Source organism: Dermacentor albipictus, chromosome 5 (genome assembly GCF_038994185.2).
Source record: "Dermacentor albipictus isolate Rhodes 1998 colony chromosome 5, USDA_Dalb.pri_finalv2, whole genome shotgun sequence".
Taxonomy (NCBI): domain Eukaryota; kingdom Metazoa; phylum Arthropoda; class Arachnida; order Ixodida; family Ixodidae; genus Dermacentor; species Dermacentor albipictus.
In genome coordinates, this window is record NC_091825.1 from 171,271,938 (window position 1) to 171,293,991 (window position 22,054).

The window sequence follows — 22,054 nt, forward strand, 5'->3', positions numbered from 1 at the left end:
GTGATCGGGCGATACGTGATCCCCTACCCTCTAATCGGGCGATACGTCATCCCCTTACCCTCTACTTGGTCGGGCACCGCGGGTGATAGTCATCCCCTTACCCTCTACTTGGTCGGGCATCGCGGGTGATACGTCATCCCCTTACCCTCTACTTGGTCGGACCCCACGGCGCCGAAGAGGTCATTCACCCGATCTTCTCCCAGGATTCGTCGAAAAGAGGATCAACTTCTCCTTCCCGGGCTCGGTAATGCAGGAGGAGGGGCCCTCTCTCTGTGCCTGTCACGTGTCATCGACGGAAGCAAGATCCCGCCCACACGATTGTAGAAAGCCTATTTAAGGGGCTCCGAACGGTACTTCATACTTCATACATCATGCTCTTTTTACTTTCTTTCAACTACCTTTGAATAAACAGTGCAAGTTTCGCACTAGCAAATCGTCGTCTCACCCTTGCTCGGTTGCCATGGTCTACCGGATGCGTGCAGCCCGCCGACAACGCTACGCTACCCAATAAGTAATGTCGGACGAGCTTCGAAAGGCAGGCGCCGCTACTTCTCGGCAGCAGTACGGTACGCTACCCTGGAGTACGCAAGAGACAGGTCGCTAGCAGTGGAATCGCCTACAAATGCAACAAACTGGTTGCTAATGGTAGGATCGCCCCTGAAGTGCAACATACTGGTGGCAGCGGTGGGATCGCCTACAAACGCAACAAGCAGGTTGCTAACGGTAGGATCGCCCCTGAAGTGCAACAAACTGGTGGCAGTGGTGGGATCGCCTACAAATGCTACAAACTGGTTGCTAACGGTAGTATCGCCCCTGAAGCGCAACAAACTGGTGGCAGCGGTGGGATACGGAATCCTGGAGACCCCAACTTGGACGACAACTACGAGATCGTAGCCTCTTCGTCCTAGCAACAACGTTCGGAAAGAAGGTGTCTGGATCATGACTGCATATGGTGAGTGCACGGCTTTTCTTCACTGAGATATCACTTGGTTTTTACGCATTTTTTGGAAAGTACATAGCAGTGATTTTTCTTTAAACCGTTGACGGAAGTTTGAGTACGTCAAGGTTGTATAGAGTGAAGGTTTAGCAGCACTAAGGGCAGCCATGAACTTGAAGGCAATAAAGAAGCCGGAATTGTTGAACTTGGCCAAAGAGTTGGGCCTCCAAATTGCCGAATCAAAGAGAAAGCCGGAGATCATTGAGGCGATCGAAGCGACCGGGGCAGACGACGAGGAACTGACGGAATGCCTCGAGAGCATTAAAGAGAAAGAAGAAGAGCGCAAGCGCCTAGAGGAAAAAGAAGAGCGCGAGCGCGCTGAGGCACGAGAAGAACGTAAGAAAAAGCACGAGAAAGTGGTAGCGGCATTGAAAAAACAGATAGAATATGTTCACCAGTTAAAGAAACAAAGACAACGCCTGTCTGAAAATTCTGTAGGCAGTACAGAGCAAAAGAATGAGAATGTATCTAGCAGACTTTCGCCAAAAGCCGTAGAGAAAAGTATTGCCTGTAAGATTAGCGGCCCAGTCATACTCGAAGGGAAAGGGCTAGCTGCTAACGATGCCTCAGTGGCAATAGAGGTCTTTAAAGGCCAGAGTGAGAGCGACGAGGTGCTGTGCCAACAGAGGACTGTAGAGACAGCTAGGTCAGCTGCGAACAAATCGGCACAGTTACCACGCGTGTGCGTCGCACACCCATGTCGAGTCAGATCTGCGTACCGAAGTGAGGTGCCAGCTAGACGATGCAGTTGAGAGTATTTCTCGGGATGGCGAGCTCCGTAGCTCACGAGAGAACAACTACATGGTTCAGGGATCGGTGCCAGTCTCCGCCAGTCTAAGTAGCCTAGAGATGGATAATTTAATTAGGAATCATTCGGAGTGTGCGTGTGAGACAGCGCTCGAGACCGACGGGCCGTGTGTCGATGCACAGCGTGAGCTGGGCAATGCAGTAGAGGGCAGTTCGCAAGAGTGCGAGTTGCATAGCTCGAGTAAAGCCTGCTGCATTGTGCCAGAGTCGGCTGAGCTGTCCGCCAGTCGAGGCAAAGATAGAGTCGATTTAAATGATAATCACTCAGACTGTGCGGGCAAGAGACCGATCCGGGCCGATGAGATGTGTAACGGCCAGCACGAGGCGCCAGAAGGCGACATAAAGGAGAATTCAATGAGAAAGCGCCGCAGAAAAACCGCCGTAAGGATCGGAATGCGATGGCTAAATTAGCGAAGCCAAAAGGCGACAGGAAGAAGCATTCAAAGAGAAAGCGCCGCAGAAAGAAGCACCGTAAGGATCGGAATGCGGTGGCTAAAGCAGCGAAGCCAAAGACGGCGACAGGCAAAAGGCAGGGCGCGGCGAAAAGAAAGGTGCGGTCATCACGGACGATGTTGACGCATCAAACACGTTCGAGCCACCGGTCAAAAGGGGACCGAGAAGCATGTTCTGCACGGACGCGGAAAAAGGGCACGGGGCAGTTAAATTCCTCGTCCTTCCGTCGTTCTTGTCGAAGCTCAGCGTGCAGTACAAAGAAGCGCAAGGTGGCAAGACGAGACCAGGTGGGGAGTAGCGACGCAGTCAGTCGAGGTCATGATGAAAGCGGGGTGCCAGGACGCAAATTGGCAGGGGACTCTAACGTCTTGGGGGAGCTGATAGTGAGTCAGCCCTTTTGTTGTTCCTCCGTAGCCAGAGTAGCTTTCGGTCCACGACCCCCTCGAGTACGGCTCAAAGTATGAGTCAGTCAAAAACGTTTGAAACGGGAGACCAAGAGAGCTTCCGTAGAAAGGAAGTGTTTTGTTTTATTTTGAACATTTGGGAAATTTCGCGATTTGAGACTAGAGTGTCTTTCAATATATAAGGTATGAGCTCTGTTTGTGTTTTGTTAGAGAAGCTCGAGATTTGAAAGACACGGATTTTTGTAAACATGTAGTATCGGGAGGTGTTCATTAATAAGTAGATAGGCTTTCATTTTTGTGTGTAAGTAATCCGAGTGTCAAGGTTATCGTTGAGAGGCCTATGGTAACGCGTGTGTGTTTTAGTTAACCTTATTTTTATGCGTTTTATATTTCTAAGGTTAAGCGCGTACGTTTTCAGTGAGTGCATGATTTGCACCGAGAAGCGTTTTTAGTTCCTTTAGCGTCTGTCCTGTGCGGACGGATGCAAGCAGAATTATGACTGGGTTGCTCGTGTGTGTTGAGGGCAGCCGTATTCTGACTTCTCTAGTGAGCGTGCGTAGAACGAGTTATTAGCAGACGCAATTTGTTAAGGACTCCGCGGAGTGCGTAAATTCCGCAATTTTAGTTGCTCGTTTAAGCTACGTGTCCTGTAGGGACTAAAGGAAGAAACGTGAGTAGGCGTAATGAAAAGTTTGCCTACGACGCAAGTACGCGTTCTGAATAGTGACCACAAGGCTAGCGCGCTTGTGATTACGTACTTGTGAAGATGGCCAGACTGTTCAGTGGCACCAATACGCGCGATAAGTACGCCACTGCGATAGGTTGGAAACATGCGGTTCATGTAGTTTGGGCGGTGCAGAAGCTAGCTTGCTATATCGCTACAAGAAGGGTAAGCTTAACGGCAATGCCGACGGTTTAATTCGTTGCCCCTAGAGTATCGAAAGCCTCATGCTCATCCGGGTTTCCATGGCATTTTTTCGTGCATTCATATGTTTTTCCGAAGTGAAGCCGATTGTTAGCTGATTTTAATAACCGCGTCCTGACGCTTCAAGAAATGGCTGGTTTTAGTGTTGAGGGGGGGGAGGACGCGCGTAGGAAATGGGAAAGGTGTAGCGGGTTTTCTTTTTGTTAAAAGCCGGGTGTGTCTTAGGGGAGAGTGGCCTTGTGCTCGCTGCTTTGTGGTTGTGGGTCCGGCACTGTTCTGGGGTGATTGCTTGCCCACGCAGGAGACGGAGAGCTGCTTGCAAGACCAATTTCACCGGACCGGACCAAAGAGAAAAGTCACAAGAGCGCCACGAGGACGGATGACCACTCCCCGGAATCTACCTGCTACGAACGAAGGGGTCCTGACCTCTACGGGGAATCCTGATACCGAAACGCCGATCCCTCGTACAGCGGCTGCTGGCCCCTACACGTCGGGATCTTCCTTCCCCGCCGGAGATGCTGTTAGGTATGGTCGGACGCCAAGGGCCATACGTCATCCCCCTACCCTCTAATCGGGCGATACGTCATCCCCTTACCCTCTACTTGGTCGGGCACCGCGGGTGATACGTCATCCCCTTGCACTCTACTTGGTCGGGCACCGCGGGTGATACGTCATCCCCTTACCCTCTACTTGGTCGGGCACCGCGGGTGATACGTCATCCCCTTACCCTCTACTTGGTCGGGCACCGCGGGTGATACGTCATCTCTTTACCTTCTACTTGGTCGGACCCCACGGCGCCGAAGAGGTCATTCACCTGATCTTCTCCCAGGATTCGTCGAAAAGAGGATCAACTTCTCCTTCCCGGGCTCGGTAATGCAGGAGGAGGGGCCCTCTCTCTGTGCCTGTCACGTGTCATCGACGGAAGCAAGATCCCGCCCACACGATTGTAGAGAGCCTATTTAAGAGGCTCCGAGCGGTACTTCATACTTCATACTTCATACATCATGCTCTTCTTACTTTCTTTCAACTACCTTTCATTAAACAGTGCAAGTTTCGCACTAGCAAATCGTCGTCTCGCCTTTGCTCGGTCGCCATGGTCTACCGGATGCCTGCATCCCGCCGACAACGCTACGCTACCCAATGAGTAATGTCGGACGAGCTTCGAAAGGCAGGCGCCGCTACTTCTCGGCAGCAGTACGGTACGCTACCCTGGAGTACGCAAGAGACAGGTCGCTAGCAGTGGAATCGCCTACAAATGCAACGAACTGGTTGCTAACGGTAGGATCGCCCCTGAAGTCCAACAGCCACGACGTTCTCTATAAAGAAAACGTTTCACCTAGTGACAGCAGCTACTTACTTCTCATTCCCGCATCTCTTCGCGACGAAGTCCTACATGCCTGTCACAACGAGCCGACCGCTAGTAACTTGTGTTACACCCGCACATTGGCCAGAATTCGGCTGAAGTACTATTGGCCAAGACTTGCGTCGATCGTGAAACGTTACATACAGACATGCCTGGATTGCCAGCGCCGCAAAGCCCTACCCGGCAAGCCGGCTGTGCTGCTGCATCCTGTCCAGATACCGCAAGTGCCGTTCGAACAAATTGGCATGGACCTGTTAGGTCCGTTTCCACTGTCTACTGCCGGAGATAGATGGATAATCGTCGTCACAGATTACCTTACCCGATACGCCGAAACAGGTGCTAACCAACGTGGAACAGCCGCCGAAGCAGCGCGATTTTTCATCGAAGCCGTCATCCTAAGGCATGGCGCTCCCGCAGTGGGCATAACAGACAGAGGATCTGCGTTCACGGCTGCGATTCTGGACACCGTTTTGCGACTAAGTGGTACCACTAACCGAAAGGCCACGGCTTATCATCCCCAAACCAATGGGCTGACAGAGCGCTTGAATGAGACTCTGGCAGACGTGATGAGTATATAAATCGAAGTCGACCGCAAGAACTGGGACGAGATTTTATCATACGTTAGATTCGCGTATAATACGGAGCGCCAAGAGACAACACGCGTGACGCTTTTCAACCTCATTTACGGCCGGGAAGTGACAACAATGTTGGACGCAATGCTGACACACGAGTGCGGTGATAACGAGACTGGTGCCGAGGAGTTTACGCAACGCGCAGAGGAAGCCAGGCAGCTTGCGCGTTTCCGAATCCAAGAACAACAGGAATACGATGCCCGACACTACAATATTCGGCACAGACCCGTCATATACAACGTCGGTGACCAGGTGTGGGTCTGGACTCCGATTCGTCAGCGGGGGCTGTCTGAGAAACTCCTACGAAGATACTTCGGCCCGTATACAGTTCTGCGCCGCATCAGCGATGTGAATTATCAAGTTGTCCGCCACAGCCATAACTGCTCCAAACGCCGGCGGCATCTGCCCGAGCTTGTGCACGTGCCTCGTATGAAGCCACACTTTTCCTCATGACCTCAACTTTGCACCGTCTGTGCACAGCCTTCGGACGTTGGAGCATCGGGACAATGCCTTCTTTTCAAAGAAGGGGCAAATGCCACATCCTCTATGGTCGCCGCAGGTATGTGCCAGGCAATGAAAACGACGCTGAAGTAGCACGCGAGTAGAAAAACAGAGACAACGACGTCGCGTTGACTACGCTGATAAAGGGCTTTTACACGTCCTCGACACCGGCTTTACCGTCTTCTACTAGGCTGTGACAATATTGCTCACTACGTAATGAGGATGATAATACTGCCAGCGCCATCTCTAGGTCGCATACTTTAGCTCGCAACGCCACCGCTACTCCTATTTCCATTGCACTGTGGAAGGTACAGTTTCCCTTCTCTAAGTTTGTATAGGTGTTCTGTGGCGTGCGTTAAAGAAAGCACGTGCTATCGTGATTTCGTTCGCACATCGTGTTGGTTCGCGCATTGTGCTCACCTAAAATGGACAAAGCAACCTTCAACGAGGTCGTAAAAACTGAAGTGGAGAAGCGTCACGTCCTGTGGGACGTACGCGACCGCAACTACAAGAACAACATCAAACGTGACCAGGCTTGGCGAGCTATAGCAGATACCCTCAGCGTAGACGGTATAGCAGATGCCCTCAGCATCCCCTTTAATAGTAGCAATTGCCTCTTCTGCTCGGTAGTAAGCGGCCGACACTCTATGTTCTATGTGAAGTTGTAGACAAGCAGCGGCCTCTCAGCATGCGGAAGGTACATAGTCGCAGATTCGCACACAATCTTGCTGCTTGAAATTAAGCTTGATAAATACACTTCAGACAAAAATGTCGCTGTCTAATTACACTAAGATTGTTTTTATTGTAGTGTTCTGTAAGTTTAAGGGCATATTATATATGCGGTAACAGAGACAATTCATGTCGTTGGGAGTTATATCGTCTGGTAACCCCGGAAAACGCGATACGTAAGCGCCGCCCCCTCTATTCGTGCCTGCGCGTTGGCGGCAACGCGGGCGTTTGCCGCGAGTTGCGTTTTTCGCTCCCGAAAAACGCGCCATGCGGCTCTAGCTAAAGAGCACTTTGGGACTTGCAGAATGCGGTTACCGTCGCAACGGAAAACGTGATGATACATGATAGCACAGCAAGTTCATTCAACTTCGCGCAGATGATTACAGAAATCGGGTGCGAGGTGATGGCAAGAATACTGTGTGCCGTTGTCTCATTTCACTCGAGGGAATTTTGGGGGAATTTTGGCAGTTGTGCGCTCTTTTAGTGATCTATTTATCCAAAGCCATCCTTTCTGAACCCTTGCCATAGCCCAAAATGCTTGGAGCACATTTGTTGCTCACGAATTCTATCTACTTCAAGCCAGATCAGGAATACCGATTACTTGCCTAGAATTTGAAAGTTCCAGAGCACAAGCAGAAAAGAAGGTTCGCGCGTGCTTTGTGTTACAACACTCTCAACTTGACTGGGAGTTAAGCTTAGATGTTTGAAATGTGCTCTTACGTTATGCCGCACAAAGACAACTGCAAGCACGGACGGCGTTACGTATATGATGTTAAAGAATCTCGGTCTAGCAGGTAGAACGCCTCTTCTGGAGATAGTTAATGATATCTGGATAAAACAGACTTTTCCAGATTCATGAAAATTAGCTCGGGTAATTCCAGTACTGAAACCAGAAAAGCCTTCACTTTGTATTGACTCCTTCCGACTCGTCAGTCTCACTGTATGTATTCGTAAACTAATGCAGAAGATAGTAGACCGTCGACTGCAATGGTCGTATGAACGCACAAATAGGCTTTCAAACTACATGACAGGTTTTCGAGAAAAAAATGAGTACAATGGACGCAGTATTAGACACAGTCACATGAGTCGAACATGAACGCACGTGTGGAAATGTGGCAGTCGCAGTGTTCTTAGATATTCTGAGGGCATTCGACGCTGCAAGTCGCATGCACGTGCTTGCAGGTATGTTAGAGCGCCTCATGGCCGAACACTGCAGGGAATATTAAATTTCTTAGGCGGAAGAAAAATATCTATAGAAACAATTGAAGGACAGAGTAATTATCACATCAACACGCAGGACATTCCACAGGGCACTGTTCTCAGTCAGTTTTATTGTGATGGGAATTGTATGGACGCATTTATGCCGTCGGCATCGCCGCCGCCGTGAGGTTCCGTGTAATGTCCAGGGGCGTGCTGTGTGTGCGAGTGAAAGAGGGTGAGCCAGCGAGTGCGGCGCAATCTCGTGCACCAAAGGGAGGTAAGCGGGCAGAAAGTTCTTCCATCGCGTGCAAGGCTCCGGGAAGAAGGTAGGGGGGCGGGGGGGGGAGGCGTTCTACTCCGGGCCGCTGTATCTTGAAATTCATCTGCGACGGGACAGAGTCTTCTATGCGCTCTGTTTTCGCCGCTTATTTCGCCGCTTTTTATTTAGAGGCAGCGCGAAGGTCAGTTCGCTCGCTGCCGCGATTCGTCACTCCACCGTTTTGACAGCGTTTCCACGGTCATAGAGTGATATGTGATCATGTTTGCATGCACGCGCGTGGCACCACGCTTCTTAATTTAGTTAGTATGACTATGTTTACAAGTTGGCCGATAAAACTACCATCCGTACTTCGTATAGCTGTTCACTAATCTGTTATCGCAATCGATGCGTCGCCTTTGGGGCGAAACTGCGACTTCTTTATTCAACTGTGTCATGGCAGCCTTACCACAAAAACTGCTGTCTAGCATGCAGTGCTCTCTGTACGCAGATGACATCTGCATATGGGCCTCTGCATCTCATATAGAAGACATTAAAACTACGCTGCAAAAGAGTCTAGTTATTATCGACACCTTTTACAGCGAGGTTGTTTAGGCGGACGCTGTGCCGTCGTTGTCGGAGTTCGCTAAAGCTATCATCATCAGCAATGCTGCGAGCATCGTGGTCTTCTTCCACAGCTGGCTCCGTTGCAGCTCATCATTCCAGTGTAAAATTTCACTTCTGCCATCGTAATGGGGAGGCCGTGTTTACGGGGGTATGAGCCATTCCTTAAAGGGGTATGAGCCATTCATTGCCTTACGTAACGGACAGATTTCATCATGATAACAAACACCGCTCTTAGGAATCTAGACGATGAGTCCATCATTGCATTAACCAAATTTATGAACCAGGTGTGGGAGAAAGGAGAACTCCCAAAAACATGGAAACAGGCGGACGTAGTCTTTATTCCCAAGCCAGGCAAAGTACCCGGCTTGAACAACATGCGACCAATCTCCCTCACCTCGTGTGTAGGGAAATTGATGGAGCATGTTGTTCAAACGAGACTGACCAGATACATGGAGGAGAATGATCTCTGGCCGCATGAAATGGTTGGATTCAGGCCAGGGCTCAGTACACAAGACGTCATGCTCAGACTTAAGCATGATATCTTAGACCGATACGACTCAACTGACACCAGGGCGATCCTAGGTCTCGACCTCACCAAGGCATTTGACAACGTTAGCCATAAGGCTATCTTGGTAGGCCTAGAAGAGGTAGGTGTGGGACACAGGGTATATGCATACGTCAAAGACTTTCTGTCACAGAGGGAGGCGAATATAAAATTTCTGGATGTAAAATCCCCTCCCATCACACTTGGGAGCAAGGGAACCCCGCAAGGGTCAGTGCTCTCGCCCTTCCTATTCAACATAGCGATGAGGGGTCTCCCAGCGGAACTCAATAAGATTAAATCGATAAAATTTAGCATGTACGCGGATGATATCAACATCTGGGTAAACAGTGGGAGTGACGCAGCCATCGAACTTAAACTACAGATAGCGGCGAATATGGTGGAAGAGTACGCGGCCAGCAGAGGCTTGGCGTGCTCGCCACAGAAATCGGAGCTGTTAATCATTGAGCCAAAACATCAAAGGAGACACGCTGGAAACAGCAGACCCATCACTGTTTTCGTAAACGGAAATGAGGTTCCCAAGGTGGAGGAAATAAGAATTCTGGGCATGTATATCCAGAGAAATGGATGCAACCTCACGACAATCAAAAAGCTAGAAGGATACGCGGCGCAGGTAACGGGGATCTTTAGGAGAATTTCACTCAAAGGCAGGGGCCTCAAAGAGAACAGCCTCCTCAGACTCATGCAAGCCTTCATTACCAGCCGTATAGCGTATGCCACACCGTATCTTGTGTTTAGACGAGAAGAAAAGGATAAAATAGATGCGATCATTAGGAAGAGCGTTAAGAGAGCCCTAGGGCTCCCAGACTCGACCTCGACAGACCTCATCCTCAAAATGGGGGTACACAACACGCTAGTTGAACTCACTGAGGCAGTACGAGTGTCTCAGTTGGAAAGATTAGGCCAGTCTAAAACAGGGAGAAAAATCATGGAATGGGTAGGAATTCAATGTGACAGGGGTGCCCCGACTGACAAGAAAGACATTCCGTTGGACGTGCGTAGGCGCTTCCGAATCGCGCCCCTACCTAAAAATATGCATCCTATCTACAACAAAGAGAGGAGAGCTCACAGGGCTAAGGCTCTAGTAAATAAACTTAAAGACACACCGGCGCATAACGTAGCGTACGTGGACGCCGCTTGCGGCAGAGACGGGGCTGCGGTATCGACGGTGGTTGATGGCGACGGGTGCGTTAAGATAGCGTGCTCCACGTGCACGAGGGACGCCTGTACAGCCGAGGAGGTTGCAGTAGCGCTCGCTTGTGCGGGAACAAAAGCGGGAGTAATATTATGCGATAACAAATTAGCTATCCGAAATTTTAACAAAGGGAGAATCTCGGAAGAAGCCCTCCAAATTCTACTCAAAAACCCTCCCAGGAGGGACATAACTTTTATTTGGGTACCAGCCCATGAAGAAGTCCCAGGCAACGAAGCCGCTCATGAACTCGCCCGAGCACTCTACCACCGGGCAACTCTAGAGCAGCCAGTTCCAGGGATAAAAGATAGCCTGATCACGTACAGGGAAATTGTCGATCACTACAAAGCCGAAAGAAGAATCTTTCCGCCTCCGCATCGGTCTCTCTCTCTGGAGGACGCTCGCATTTGGCGACGCCTCCAGGGAAACAATTATACATGCCCACATTGGATCTACTTAACACAGACGAGGGACTATAACGACGCCCTCTGCAAAATTTGTAAGCAAAAAGGTACGCTAGACCATATAATATGGGAGTGTGCTGGCTCCCCAGGGGCCAAGGAAAACATTGTCAGTAGAGAAGCCTGGGAGGCCTTGCTCCAGAGCGAGGCTGAAGACGACCAGCGTCGCGCAATCCGCCTGGCCGTTGAGGCCGCGAAGACTCACCGTCCTCAACGCGCGGGGACTGCTTCGTCCTCCTCCCCTACCTACGTGTAGGTTAAGAGGCGGGCACCCCAGCTCGGTGGAACAATAAAGTTTTCATTCATTCATTCATTCATTCATTCATTCATTCATTCATCATGAAGCACACGGCCGTGATTGTGAAATGTAAACGCCGTTATCTGCCATCAACTCAAGAGCAAGCAATGCAAGATTCAATGTCTCCAGACAAAGCATTGCAATCGGAGCAGGCACACCGAGCAGTGCAGACACAAGAGACGACAACTCAAGATCAAGTGGTAGAAGAGACAATACAAGACCAAATAAATACAACAATTACACACAAAATTAAAAAAGAACTATCAGATGGTTTTCATTTCACGCCAAACCTTGCTCTGATTACTGGTGCACTAAAGAAGGGCGGAGCAACGTGCATGCGAAAAAAAAGCACGGCAAAAAAGCACGGACAGAAACCTAACGCGCAAAAAGAAATATATACTGCTGGGAGAATCGCAAAAAAGCACTCCTAAAGCATGCTCACCACGCCAGGCACTCACAAGAGAAAATGAAGTGAAAGAATGGCGAAACAAACGATTTAGAATGTAGACTGCTTGTGAAGTTTGACTTTCATGGTGTAACACTCGGTGTAACATGCACAGCTTCGCTGTTCGACCATCTTCATGGACTGGAAGGGACGGTGAATTTTTAAAACAAAGATGCACGAGTCTCTCATACGCAAAGACAGGCGTACTTCCTTTCACTAGGCTGTAGCTGAATAATTACATACATACGCTTGAAAGGCAAACTTTGATGTTCGTGAAAGAGCATACATTTCTCGACGTTATTCTTGACCGCCAGAAGTCACGGGCATCACAAGTCCGCGCAATTGAAAAGCCAGGCCAATATTATAATAAACGTGGTTCGCCGACTAGCTGGCTCAGCATGCAAGCGGAGGTGAGCGGTGGTTCACTCCCTTCATTATAATAAATTCATAACACATTCATAAAGCAAAATATTGCTTATTAGGCACCTATTCTACATGATTTATCACATGTTTCTGAAGAGGAATGTCTTCAACATTTACTGGAACGGCACCCGAGAGTGTCTTGGGATCCCGCATGCAGGCTACCTCGAGGAATTGCTGAAGCTCGTCACCCATCATTTTCAGCCATGCGAACGCTTGAAACATGCCGACACGTTTATCGCATCTTAACTCAACAAGGTAAGCATCTATTACACCTCACGCTTGGGGAATGAAGCAAAATCAATATTGGCGATGTTGTTGAAGAACATAAATCAGTATTACCAAGCTCTGAATTATGCGAAATGGATTTTAGTTACCCTCCTCGGATACTAAGATATTAGTATCGGTCGAGGGGATTATATGTCTAAGAAAGAGACATGACAGCAGCACGGCAACTGCTACTATTCCAAATTTGCTCATTATAACCGCAGTACATCCAAGTGCACAAAGGCGGTTCATGTCATAAAAATTTCTCTGCTTCAGCATTCGTCATTCCACACTTGGCACTAGAGCAAACATTTAAATTATACCGAGAGACATCTTGCAGCCTAACATACATAACTGTTTGCAATCCGGCGTGCTTTGAGTGTCATAAAACGAGTAAAAAATGCGCGAGAATGGGTTATTTTTTGGCGATTCACAAGCCCCTCTTGCATTACTACAAAGAAATAAGTAATATTCTTCCAACACTTTACTAGTGTATGGGACGCTCAATGAACGAACTAAAGAAAGCGGAACGAACCAGGTGATCGCATTTCAATGGATACCCAGACGTTGCAATATTCCTGGTAACCCTGCAGTGGACACGGGTACAAATCGGCCGCACAACAACGCAGAGGCAATTAATCTTCTTTCGCACGAAGAAATCCGTCTGCTCTTGAGACATATCCTGTCGTCCCAGCAATACCTCCTATTTTGATCAGCAATCTAAAAACTCGGAATTAGGCTTTATCGACCCATGTACAAACCTATTAATTCCATCACATCCGGCCGAAAACAGAAAATTCGAAACATTAGTGCACCGCCTTAGCTTGGTACTTAATTTATACGCACCGGTGCCACTTATACAGTGCATTTATACTGTGCACTTCTTATACAGGGTAAAACGTGCCTCTATAGGCCGCAGTGTTCTTGTGGCTATCCAGACGAAAGTGTGCATCAACTCTTCCTCGAGTGCACAAAATATGATTCACCACGAAGGTTATTGCAAGCAAATTTGTGGCTTTTAGGTGGAACACTATTCACTCTAAAAAAGATACTTGGTCCATGGCCAACAGCGGGCCTTCAGAAAAACACACTTCTTGGGTGCTGTAACGTAAAACTATTCCAAACTTTTCAATTCCAATTCTGTAATCAGCCCTCCGCAATTGGTAAAAACTTTGTTACCCCACCGCCACTTCACCTGCCTGTCACGCGACGTCATGAAAACCGCGATAGCTTCCCATTGATACGACGTATAGACGATGATTTTGCATGGTTCGACCGAACAAATGGAAAATAGTTATTTCTGATTCGACGCCTTTTTGCCATTGGCCCTCGGCTATTGGTCAAAAGTTTTCGGGCTGCACCCACTTCGCGACGTCACAAATCCGCAAAAACTCACCTCGTCAAAGTGACGTGTACGCATTAAAGGTACATTAAACTGCTGAACAAAACTCAATTTTCCTCTGAATAGCCACAGCCTTCCCCCTTCTGAAAAGCATAAAAATGGCTGCCACCGATCGCTGAGGCACTGGCTACTTGCACCTGCCGGAGAGCATAGGTTTATTTGCGCATACTAAAACTTTCTGCGTAGTCGTGTCACGTTTTCGAGCATTTTCAGAACGTTTACGACCGCGTTCTGCCAACTCTTCTTTGCTGAGGATCCGTTTTAGTGTCATTCTTAAGCTTCCGTTTCATGCCGCCGCGATTATCGATCAGCCACCCCAAGCTAAGTAAGGGAAACTGGACCAATCGCAGACGCCGGCACCACCCTCTTCATCCGGTTATGGATATTCAGTGCAGTGGCTTGGCCCCATCGAATGCCTTTCCATTTGAGCGTGCTCCTCGCCTCTTGTGAGCCAATTAGATGAGACAAGTCGCTCAGTATAAGCAATGTTATTTGTTTTTCAAGCAAACAAAAGTGGCCTCCTATAACCAAGCAGAGTGATTGGTCTGTTCAGACAAGCTTGCGGGTGACCGCCCGATGATTGCCCCGGCGGTTACGCAAATTTGACGTCAGGAGATTGGAATAAAAACACATTGGAATAGTTTTACGTTATATGGCCCCTTGACAATGATATTTTGGGGGATTATTAAATTTCAGTCTATCCTAATAAGTTGAGTGTTAAAAAATGATTTATGTGGTGATTATGTTTTTTACACTAAGTGTAATTGTGTTCTGTGTATTGGCCATTCAAAATATTTGACTTTATACACGCACACGTATACTTAACGCGTGCACAAAGCCTCGTAATTCGTATACTGTTGGACCGTATTGTGTTTGTACGTCTGATGTTGAATCGAGAGCCGTAATTTGTGACATTATTCGCTCTTTTTGCCCATATTTCCTTCATTCGCTAAGCGACGCGAGCAACCGGTGCCGCCATAAAGGCGCCAACCTCTTCAGTTTATAATTTCAATAAAAAGAAAGTCTGACATTGACTATTACAGGTAATAAATAAATGTGACTCGAGCAATACGGTGTCTCACTGCATTGCTTCGATGCTAATCACATTTCTGTGGAAGACATCGTCAGATGGGTTGCGCCGTGATTTGTTGTTCGTTTCTCTCATGTGTTTATGCAGGGTACAGTAATAATGTGACGAGCAAGAGAAATACGCATAGCCGCGTGCAGCTTGACCAGGAGACTGGCACAACAGACGCAGAGCGGCGCGCGCACTCCGTCCGTAGGGGGCCGCATCTCGCATGCCATGCGGTGGTCGGCATCGCTTTGCCACACGCCTCTGGTGTGCAGTGCGTAAGACGCTTCTCGGCGCATAAAGGGACGCCCTATGAAGAACCCGAGCTGATTCGACGCCGCCTGCAGAGGCTTCGTCGTACCCCGCTGAGCTGCGCCCACGTCGAGGATCTTAATGAGCGTCCGAAGCCTCGCGAGGAAGGACGCTTCCCAGTGGCTTCCGCCGCGAAAGCCCGCGCCGCACGCAGTGCCGCCTTTCGGTGAGGCACCGAAGCACGTGACCGCTCTCATTTCTAGCCTCACGCGTGCGTCTCCAAATGCGGCAAAAGCACGCAAAGATTGCTGACGCATCGAAATGGAGACTCGTCGGTGTTGCGCCGTACACGCTGAGTAGCTGGCAACACTGTGCGTGACCCTAACTCCGGCTCATCGGGTACGTATGTTGCATTTTGAGGAGGAGCTGGGCAGGAGCACTAAGTATGTTTACAAAAATCCAGCCTATTTCATGGTGATGGTGGGTTTATTTATTTATTTATTTATTTATTTATTTATTCAGGTTTCCGTCAGGGACATTGAGTAAGAGTAACGATTGTATCAAACTCAAGTCTAACAGAAGCAACGCAGTATCACTCAATAGAATGTGGTTACATACTACAAATAAAATAAAGGTTAACATGACACAAGTACACTATAGTTACAAAAAGGTTATCGTTTGCAAAGGCGCGATAACGCAATAGTGTAAAATAGACATGGGGAGGAGAGAACATGTTCAATACGCGGGCAATAAGCGCACGGCAACAACTGGTACGGTAAAAAAAAGAACAAAATGGCGACAATACACCCCCACGTTTTCACATTGAAACATAGTTACAGTATCTAAGTCGTATAAAGCTTATACACTTGGTTGCAGAACGATGCGTGAGAGGTTGCTGAAACGATTTCGTTGGGAAGACCATTCCACAATGTTATTGCTGTGGGCAGTGCCGATGAGTTGAATGCTCGCGTGTGGCCGTAGATGGGTTTGAAAGAGCGATGGTTGTTTAATCGATTGAACATGCGCACGGGGGATTTGAGTGGTAGAGGTGAAAGATAAGCGCAGTTTAAATACTTGTGTAGCAAACAAACAAAATAGCGACTGAACGACAGGTGTATAAGGATTCGAGAGTATTATCAGTTTTTATTTGAGTTATGCTGAGATGACAGCTGTATGTTTGAGAGATTAAATGAGCAGCACGGTTTTGTATCGCTTCTATCATTGAAATTTGGTATTTTTGATGAGGAGACCAGATTGATCAAGCAAGCTCGAGCTGAGGACGGTCGTACGTTAGGTAGGCAAGTTTACGGACATTGGTCGGACAGTTTCGTAAATTACGCCGTAAGTAACCCAACGTTCTGGGAGGCTTGGCGCAAGTGGTGGTGATGTGCAAGGCCCAGGAAAGATCATGTGCACACCCAGGTACTTATATGACGGAACATGGGATACAGGTATAGTACCTAAGACATATGTAAAGTTAGAATTATTGCGTTTGCGACTGAAGGTTATGAGCCTGGATTTGGATAGGTTAAGGGACATAAGCTAGCTTTCGCACCAATGGGAAATAATGTTAAGGTCATTTCGCAGAGCGATGTGGTCTTTGACATCCGTAATTGTACTATATATGATACAATCATCCGCCAATAAGCGGATGCATGAGAGTTAAGTGGTAGGTCATTATTATAGATCAAAAATAAAAGAGGCCCTAGAACACTTTCCTGAGGAACACCAGAAGATACATGGCAACGGGGGGGAGGAAAAGTTATTAACCACTGTGACGTATTGACGAAAAAGAAAGGAAATTGCGGATCCAAGTTAATGTAGGTGAGTGTAGTCTAAGGGCTGATAATTTGGATATTAGTCGACTGTGAGCTACGCGACAAAATACTTCGGAAAAAGCAAGGAACATGCAATCAGTTTGCTTATCGGCATCCATGCTAAAGCGTAGGTCGGTGCTAAACTCCAATAATTGCATGTAGCAAGAAAAATATTTTCTGAATCCGTGTTGATTAGAGAAGAAAAAATTGTTTGATTCTAGGCGACTGACAACATGAGACGCGATAATATGTCCCAGCAGCTTGCAACAAATCCATGTGAGCGCGATCGGACGATAAATACCGGGTGAATAGCTGTTGCCACTTTTCAACACAGAGACGATTTTCGACACCTGCCAGTCAGCTGGTATCTTTCCTGACGCTAAGGATTGGTTGAATAAATAGGATAATATCGGACTAGAAATTGACGAGGTATTTTGTAATATTTTAGAGTTGATGTTATCTATACTGGCAGATGTAGACACCTTTAGGTTAGCAATGAGACGTGAAATGCCATCAGCAGTAATGGCAATGGGTTTCATAAAGCGCCAGTCATATTGAGGTACAAATGATATGTTGGAATGATCTTCTTGTGTAAACACTGAAGAGAAAAAAAACTTAATTATGAGTGGGCATTCGCTGTCCGACAGGGGTGCTTGGTTAGCATCGTGCAATGAAGTATGATCCCAGTCGTTGTCAGGGGACACAGTTGGCCAGAACTTTTTAGGATTTTGAATGAGAGAGGGCCGGTCGTTGCAGTAACACTTGTTTGTAGCCTTGCATATTGCTTTGGTATACGCTTTAAGGAATTCTTTATAGTGTTTGAACACCGCAGGATCACACCCATGTATTGGGCGTGGTACAAGCGCTTTTTTATGTTTAGTAGCCTACGTAGCGATTGATTGAACCAAGGATTTTTCTTGTCGTTAGTAAGCTGTTCTTAATGGAACGTAGAGATCAATCATAGTTGACATTTTTGGTTTCTATACAGTGCCCTGTGTTTTTTTTTGGTTGTGCGATCAATAAAGTTAGGTAAAACTGTCTCATTAAAAAAGTGTTCCAGATATGAATTTATATAAACGTAATTAGCCCTGCTGAAGCCACGAATGTTTTTGGTGATTGATCCTGTATGGGCTAGTGCGACGTGAAGTGTGATCTGGAGCAATCTGTGATCACTGAAGCCATCTAGGTAAGATATTGTTTCTACGGTTTCGGGGGTACTGGTTAATACAATTTCAAGTATATTTGATTCTCGAGTGGGCTTGATTACAAACTGGAACAAATTGAAAGGTAAAGTAAGGTTGAGAAAACCTCGAGTGGCGGCATGATGAAGGCAAGGAAAGCCAGTCTATTTGCGGAAAGTTAAAATCACCGAGAAGGTATACGTGATCTGAAGCGAAGCTGTCCATAGCATCAATCAATATTTTCTTTGTGGGGGTCAAGCATGCTGCCCAGACAATCTCACGAGATGAGTTTGTAGGGATGGAAAACGAAGTAAGAGATTTCTTAATGCCTATCAGCACACCGTCTCCCCGTCGTACCACACCGTCTTGCCGATAGACATTGAAGTTGTTGTAGCCTGCAAAAATTTCGCTATCGTGCGTGTCGGGGTGTGGCCAGGTTTCTGTCAAAATGACAACATTTAGTCATTGTCTTCAAGAAAATAACAAAGGCTTTCCCGTTTTGACATCAAACTGCGGATGTTAAATAGCGTTATTCAGAGGCGTGAAGTTGATGCAGTGGGGGAGGGTTGAGCGTGATCTTGCAGTTGTTCTTTTGTGGCTATCTTTCATACTCTACGACAGAATCTGTAGCATGGTCATAAATATAGATTGTTTTCCCTGTGTGCAGCTTATTGACAGAAAGATTGAATGGCTTTTTGAGCACTCGTGCGAAGTCTAACAGCTTCTTCCGTGCTTGCCGCGTACGCAGCGCAATGTCTCTCCCGAGTGCGTATCCCGTATCTTCGAGCTTACGTGCAGAGGACAAAACTAACTGTTTATCTTTGAATGCACCCAACTTAGCTATTATTGGTCTGGTTTTCTTATCCGAGAACCTCCCGAGACGATGCACAGGCACGAACTTATCACTAGTAAGTGTTACTCCGAGGTGCCCACAGCAGAAGCCAATCACCTTTTCCTCGGACGCCGCCCCATCTTCCGTTTATTCGCCCACTTAGCCAGAGAATAAAAGATTTGAGCGTCTATGCCTGTCTTTTGTATCATCGCATCTGGCCGATATATGCCGCAATTGACCCGCACATCTCAAACAGCATTCACTGACGTAGAAGTTGCAGAAGGATCGGCGTCACTGAGTGACGCAATGATTGTTTCTAACTTTACAACCCTCGTAGTTAGGTCTTTAGTTTCGCGGTCAGCTGCTTCCTGTTCTCCTTCACTCCTCTAAATTCGCTCAAAATCGGCGCCTGCCCAGCCTCAAGTCTACGCATGGATTCTAGAAATAAAGTCATCATTTCCTGCTGAGGGGCCGGATTCTCTTTCGCATCACCGAAAAGTAACAAAAGCAGTCTGAATAACCGAACAGACGCACATGATGACTGCAACAAAAACCGCTAGCCCTTAACGTTCAAATTCTAAGGGGCACGACACTGCAAATAAACAGTAGTTACTGCTCCTCACGCAGGTAGCATGGCTCAGGTAACTAACCTGGAGAAGGCGAAGTGATGAGCGTTGCATTCTTGCAGCAGCGTCGTGCCTGAATGCGAAGTCCACTGGTGGGCGTTTAAATAGGCCGCTTGTGAGGCAGATAGCCGTAACTTCCTGCGATGTCCCGCGTTGCCAGATGATTATTCCAGTTGACCCCAAACATGACCAGTCGGTAGACAGTGAATACGAATTCGGATGCAAACCCTCGGAAGGAAACGGGAGGCCACCAAGTGGGGAGCCAGGTGACGCAACCCCAGGGGAGCGCGGCCTGGAAAAAGCGAAGTGATGAGCGTTGCATTCTTGCAGCAGCGTCGCGCCTGAATGCGAAGTCCGCTTGTGAGGCAGATAGCCGTAGCTTCCTGCGATGTCCCGCGTTGCCAGATGATTATTCCAGTTGACCCCAAACTTGGCCAGGCGGTAGACAGCGAAGAATTCCAGACGAACTTGGCAGCAAGGGTTGCGGCAGCGAGCACGCAACTAATTACGTCCCCATACTTCGTACAGGTTGCAATTCACGCCTGCAGTTATCGACGGCCTGGTGGAATCAAGCGGCATCTGCTGGAGTGACGTCATCTGCCGATTCACGTCACAACTCACGCCCGCAGTTATCTGCATACTCGTGAAGTAAAGCGACATCTACCGGAGTGACCGTATCTACCGGAGCGCCTACAAAAGGGGGTGTCCATGAGCCAGCCCGTCACTTGGCGGCAAGGGTTGCGGCAGCGAGCACGCAACTAATTACGTCCCCATGCTTCGTACAGATTTGTCTCCTACAAATTTGTGCATTTCCTAATTCATCTTTGCCGCTGCCTTGTTGCCACAAGTGTCTGTTCTGTTTGTTTGAAGATGCCGTCGTGTGCTGAGCTAGCGAAAGAAATAGCAACACTACATGCCGAAATGAAATCAATGCAAGAAAGCCTTAGCATGTTTAATGGGCTGTATGAATCCGTGAAAGTACAGAATGAGACCATTTTGAAGGAAAATAAGCAGTTAAAGGATGAAAACGCAAAGCTGTCTGAACGTCTCATGTCTCTAGAGCAGTATTTCCGACTGAACAACGTTGAAGTAAAAGGCATTCCCGTCACAGAAGGTGAAAACTGTCTGGCTGTAATACAAACTACTGGTGAAAAGATTGGCTGTCCTATCGTCCCCTCCGACATTGACATTGCTCATCGTGTTCTCGCAAAAAAAGACAAGAACATTATCGCACGATTCTGTTCCAGGTCGAAGCGGACTGAATTCATTTGTAAAGCTAAAAAGGCTAAGCTCACCACATCAGCCATTGGATTTTCGCGAAACAATGATTCCCCCGTTTTTTGTGAATGATCACCTCACGCCAGAGAACAAGCGGCTTTTCGCGCAAGCTCTCGAATTGCAGAAGACTAAATGATGGCGATTCCTCTGGTCTGAAAACTGCGCAATCAAAGCTAGAAAGACTGAGAATAGCCGCGTTTATCGCATCTCAGGCGTAAGCGATCTGGCTATCTTTACATAATCAGTGCGCCTGCACTCCCGTTTTTCCGAAGTAAATCCTCACCATGAATAGAGGCATGTTTTCATGTGATCAGGTGAAAACATTGTTACACGACAAATCGCACAAATTTTCGTTCATTCACTGCAATATTAGAAGTCTGCGCAAACATCATGATGACCTTTTGAACTTCCTTACTTTACTTAACCACAATTTTTCGTTAATATGCCTGTCTGAAATATGGCTAACACCAGTAGATGGCAATCTATTTGGTCTGCCTGGATATACCAGTGAATATAGTTACCGTGGGGTTCAGCGTAGTGGCGGTTCTGCCATTTTTGTGAATTCGTCGATTTCGTACACTCGTCGTCATGATCTTTCGTTCCGCAATTTGTTGTGCGAGTCTGTCTGGCTGGAGTTCGACCGGAATGTCCTGTCCCTCAATAACCGGAATACAATCCTGGCGCCCGTTTATCGTTCCCCTTCATCGTCGTATTCGGACTTTTGTTCACAGCTAGAAGAAATACTCAGCGTCTTAACCAATGAAAACAAAAACATCAGCATTTGTGGTGACATTAACATCAACATACTTAATCCCAACTGTCAGTCATGTTCTGATTATACCAACTGCTTATTTAGCTACGGTTTCTCTTCCTTAATCGATGTTCCAACCAGGTGCGACACTTCTGGTTCTTGCACATTGATAGATCATATATTTTCCTCATCATCTGATTATACCGCTGTAGTAATAGATTATTCCATTACTGACCACTATCCTCTGTTCTTCCTTCTGGGTGTCGCAGAACGTACGCAGTCTCACCAATATTCCAAAAATTCT

The 22,054-nt window shown here is 47.6% G+C and overlaps 1 long non-coding RNA gene across 1 annotated transcript in view; it reads right to left on the reverse strand.

Moving 5' to 3' along the window:
- The window catches only part of LOC139060621 (uncharacterized), a 46,839-nt gene extending 26,357 nt beyond the window's left edge, over positions 1-20,482 (reverse strand). Inside the window, exon 1 of the long non-coding RNA XR_011514975.1 lies at positions 19,746-20,482. This is a non-coding gene — a long non-coding RNA (uncharacterized lncRNA). The remainder of the gene's footprint in view (positions 1-19,745) is intronic.
- Between the last annotated feature and the right edge of the window lie 1,572 nt (positions 20,483-22,054).